Genomic DNA, 5,088 nt, shown 5'->3' with positions numbered 1-5,088 from the left:
TAAAACTGACCTCAAATAACAACTAGAAGGAGAATAGATGTAAGGTAACAAATAAAAATATCTGCACTAGATGTTCTACAATTATTAGTTTTCCTCTGTTATCCATAAGCAAGGCTAATTTTATAGGTATGCTCCCCAAATCTGCTTCCAAAATCAGTTCTAATCTTTCTGAGCAGGTAAAATTTCAAAATAGTTTAATTCAAAGTCTAAAACCACGCCTGTTGTATTTACCAAAGCCAACATTCATCTGCCCATAATGCCTTCTGGTTTTCCACAGGCATTATTTTTGGTTAAAAATAACAATGCACTACTGTGCACATTTGGAAGAATTGTAGTGTGTGTGTGTGTGTTATTACAAGCTTTTCGAACCTTATTAAAAAAACTTGGCATATTTTATCATCTATTAAGTAAATATTACAAATTGAAATGAGAATATCTTAAAAGATTAAATAGGGGTAATTAGTTGGAAAATAGGGGAAAGAAAAAACTAAATTGTTAAGTAATATTTTACCCAAGAAGTGCAGTTAAAAGCCTGAAGAAAAAAAAAAGAATCATACTACCTCTAACGTTTTTGCTTTTCTAGAGAGAGATTCAATTGAGAATGAACCTCAGGAGGTTAATCTACTGACCCCTAAGTCAAGGCCTAACCTCATTTCAAGTTAAAGAAAACACTAAGTTTGCTAGAAAACAATGGGAGAATGCTACTAGTTTTCTTCCCATGGTTTCCTTCTTATAAACTTTTTTTTTCATCTTTGGGGAAACATTTTACAGCCCCGCTGCCTGTAAAAGTGATGTTTGAATGTATTCTACAAAAGTTGCAAAGCTGGTAACTCATAAAATATTCCTGAGGTTGGCAAGTTTCACGAGATGAAAGGTTCACAGAGCCCTAACAAGTAACTAAAAAGGAGACTGGTGTAGTGGGCACCAGGACAGCAATTTAAAGCCCCATGCTGCATACTGGACTACAGTTTGAATTCTTATCACGGCCCCCCCATCATGCTTGTCTTTCATTGATCTGTTGAAGCTTAATTGACCTTACTACAAAATAATTGAAACTACGAAGAAAACGGCCCTTTTTTTCTCCTTTTCTTCTTAAAAAATATGAAAATTTTACAATGAACAGGATTTTCACATTTATATTTAGCTCATTTTGCTCTAGCTTGAAAAACAGGTCCCTAGTTTCTGCCAGCACTTGTAACCAAGGAGAATGATTACCACATGCAGGTGTCACTGATTGGTTGGAATTGAATGCTGCACAGATTGGCTTGGAGGCCTGAACTGATCTCTCTATCCTCTAATCTTCATTTACTTCTGCCAAATGCCATTACAGAGCAGTCAGATCTGTTTTGACCGACAGCATGGCTAACAAGTGGGATCAATGTCAATATGTCACTGGTGTTTATGGGGGAAATATATATACATCTATATAACAGAGAAACATTATTGTCTGCAAATTTGATTTCTACCAGTGTGCATTTTTAAAAGATTAGTTATAAGCATATTTTAGCCAACTGAATAGACCTGCTGTTGAGAATTATGCTTTCTATTCTTAACTTCCCAAACTACTTTGCAGTAGTATCTTAAGAAAGGATATATATGTAAAAAGAAACAAACAAACCTTCAATCTAATGAATAGGCATTAAGATTTATGGTATAAGGCTATAAAATGTTTTAAAATAATTGCATATAATATATAAAACCTTGTTAATTAATGGACTGTATCTTCATTTATAGAATATACAGAAGCTCTCTTAATGTGCCTTTAATCTTTGAGATTAACTGAAGGTTTCAGTTCCTTTTTGAAAACGTACTGACTGAATAACTATGGTTAGTATGACTCTCTATTTTGCTCCACAACTCCCACATTTCTTACTTTACCTGAACAAACCATTGCTGGAAATTGTACATGGGGCCCTGGGATGTCTTTCATGTAAAAGGTGGGACACAAGTCAGTAAACTCATTTCTGAAGAAGGTTTCATCCTTATAGTGCCTGCATTAGTTTTAACTTGAAATAAAAATTTTAAGGTATATGTACATTTTTTTTTGGTCTTTTGGTCTTTTTAGGGCCCCATCTGTGGCACATGGAGGTTCCCAGGCTAGGGGTCGAATCAGAGCTATAAATGCTGCCTACACCACAGCCACAGCAACACGGATCCAAGCCGAATCTGCGATCTACGCCATAGCTCACGACAATGTGGGATTCTTAACCCACTGAGCGAGGACAGAGATCAAACCTGCATCCTCATGGATGCTAGTCAGATTTGTTTCTGCTGGGCCACAATGGGAACTCCTCAGCCTACTTTTTAAATTAATTTACCAAATAATTGTTCAATCAAATAAGGTAAGATGGCTCTTACTATACACAATAGAAATATTATGAATTCAACATAGGACATAGAACTTTTTAATATAATACAGTAATGGCACTGAAAATTATATTTTCATTTAAGAATATTTTAAACATGTATCTTCCTCTAATTCAGAATTCCTCAAGCTTAGAAACTAAATATGAAGAAACTAACTCCCAAGTGCAAGTACTTAGAGAGTAGGAGAGATTAACCTTATATTTGCCAAGTTTTTAGAGGCAGATTAAAACTCTGTCTACAATTGCCCATTGCATCAAATGATACCATCCCCTCTAGAAGATGATTAACAAAAATTCTATTAAAAATGAATTCCATTGTTTTGCAAGTCCTTCTGTTATGAATGAAGAATAAACAAATCAGAACTTTTGGCTAGTGAATAAATGAAAGTGCTGGGATGGATGGAGGTCTCACACCCCACCTCCCCATCCTTGCCCTTTGCATCTCTTCTATTTGTCTGTTCTTGAGTCGTGTCCTTTATAATAAAATGGCAAATAGTTCTTCAGTCGCTGTATACTTGGCAAGGCAGCTCAGTTTGATGTGGGAATCCCCAGAGAGACCTCAGCTCTCACTGTTAATAGGCTCTGTGACTCTGGTTCCCAGTGCATTCCGAATGGATGTCAGAAAACGTGTTGAAGATGCTGAAGTTGTCTTGTGTGGAGGAGCCAAAAACATGGCTTCCTACTGTGTCAGAAATATGCATTTTAGAACCAAATTTGGATTAGATCTTAAGCTGGAAGATTCCTTGTGAGCAGTATTAACAGAGCATCATGTCCAATTCCCCATGGGAATTACTACAGAGAATTTTGCCGCAAAACATAAGCAGAGAAGATAATAAATCTAGACTGTAGTCACAGCAGAAATGGAAAGCTGCTAATTATGCTGGTTATTTTCAAAATAAGATGGTATCAACTGCGGTAAAGGCAAGGCAAGGAAAACAGGTGATGCAAGTAATGATCAGGCTTGATCCCAAATAAGTCTGGAGCAGCTAAATAAATTTCCTCCACTTTTCCAGGAAGACCATCACTGTAAGGAATGTACCAGGAGTGTCATAACTAGCGGACATGTTGTTAAAAAGTGTATTTTCAAACTATAATAATTGTGGACTATTTTGTATCTAGATGTGATCTCTCTGTTGTGGATATTGATCTTGTCCCTGCTAACAATGGGGCACTAAAGAAAACAAGACTGAATCTTAAGGATGTAGATTTGGTAGAGGTAAACGGAGACCTTTCTCCCCAGGACTTGGTGACTGAGAAGAGCTTAGAGTTCATCCCAGGTAAGACCAATGTAAATGGAAGAGCCATTCCTTGGGACCAATCATTGGGAGGACCTGGATCAGGAATTACTGCACATCTGATTTGTGAATTAAGATGTGGAGGTAGAAAATATGCAGTAACATCCGCTTGCATTGGAATGATCAAGATATAGTTCTCTTAAATTTACACTAAGTGTGATGTATTTATGAACTAAAACCTGATGTATTTATGAACTAAAATAGGAAGCCTTAAAAGAAATAATATCCTAGCCAATAACTCCCACACACATGCCTTAGATCATATGATTCAAGGAAATTGAATAAATATTGCCTTAGATTTCAAAAAATAAATAAGATGGATGAATCCCTGAACAAATACCTCTATGAGGAATTCTCAAAATTTCTTATGATTTATTTTTACACTTTATACCTTACTATGGAGCATTCTTTTAATATTCTTTAATAGAAACAAGTGAGAAAGAGCAAGCCCTTGACATATAAGGCAATGCCTGATACTCACAGCCGGGCCTTGGTGTTGCTCCAAGCTGGCCTGGGCCTCGCAGCTAGGTCTTCAGGTCTCCTGTGGAACATAAACATTTTTACATTCCACATACAAACCTCAGAAACAGATAAGACTATTCTGTGATTGTTTATGAAGACAAAATCATTCCTTAATAATGCCTGAGCATAGACATAGCATTGCCCAAGCCACAGCATTCCAAATATAACTCTTCCCTGTTTAATATGAGCAACTGCTTTCTTAAATAATTACAGGAATAGTCTCACTGTAGTGTATCCTCTCCATGGATAAGGTATTTTGCAATATCCTATCATGGAATTGCTCCCAGCTCCTGACAACGGACAATCCAGTGTCAAGTCCTGCTTCTTAACCTCCTCCAAACAATTTGACCAAAGCCTAAATTATATAACAGGCTCTTTTATTAAAGGGCCTCTGTTATGGTTAATTTTACTATCAATTGACTAGGCTAAAGGATGCCCAGACAACTGGTGAAACATTGTTTCTGGGTGTGTCTGTGAGGGTGTTTCTAAAAGAGATTAGCACTTAATCGGAAAACTGAATAAAGCAGATGGCCCTCCCAATGTGAGTGGGCATCATCCAGTCTCTTGAGAACAGAAAATCAGAGAAAGAATGAATTTGTTCTCTTTATGCTTGAGCCAGGACATACTCTTCTGTCCTCATTCATCAACCCTCCCAGTTCTCCGATCTTTGGACTTGGACTGAATCACACCACTGGCTCTCCTCATTCTCCAGCTTTCAGACAGTAGATTGCAGGGCGTCTTGGCCTCAAAAATTGCCTGAGCTATTTCCTACAGTAAATATATCCCTTTTCTCTCTCCCTCTCTATCATTCTTTCTCTGAAAGTAGAGTGTTCCTATGAAAACTTTTCTAAGTTGAAATGGCCTAAAGCAAAGAAGAATTTTTTTTCCCTTAAAAGTGAAAATCC

The 5,088-nt window shown here is 36.9% G+C and overlaps 1 pseudogene; it reads left to right on the top strand.

Moving 5' to 3' along the window:
* The first annotated feature begins 2,851 nt into the window (after nucleotides 1–2,851).
* On the top strand, nucleotides 2,852–3,795 carry LOC125121974 (3-ketoacyl-CoA thiolase, mitochondrial-like; annotated as a pseudogene).
* The last annotated feature ends 1,293 nt before the right edge of the window (nucleotides 3,796–5,088 follow it).

Source organism: Phacochoerus africanus, chromosome 3, assembly GCF_016906955.1.
Source record: "Phacochoerus africanus isolate WHEZ1 chromosome 3, ROS_Pafr_v1, whole genome shotgun sequence".
NCBI classification, from domain to species: Eukaryota; Metazoa; Chordata; class Mammalia; order Artiodactyla; family Suidae; genus Phacochoerus; species Phacochoerus africanus.
This window is presented reverse-complemented; position numbering and strand designations above follow the sequence as displayed.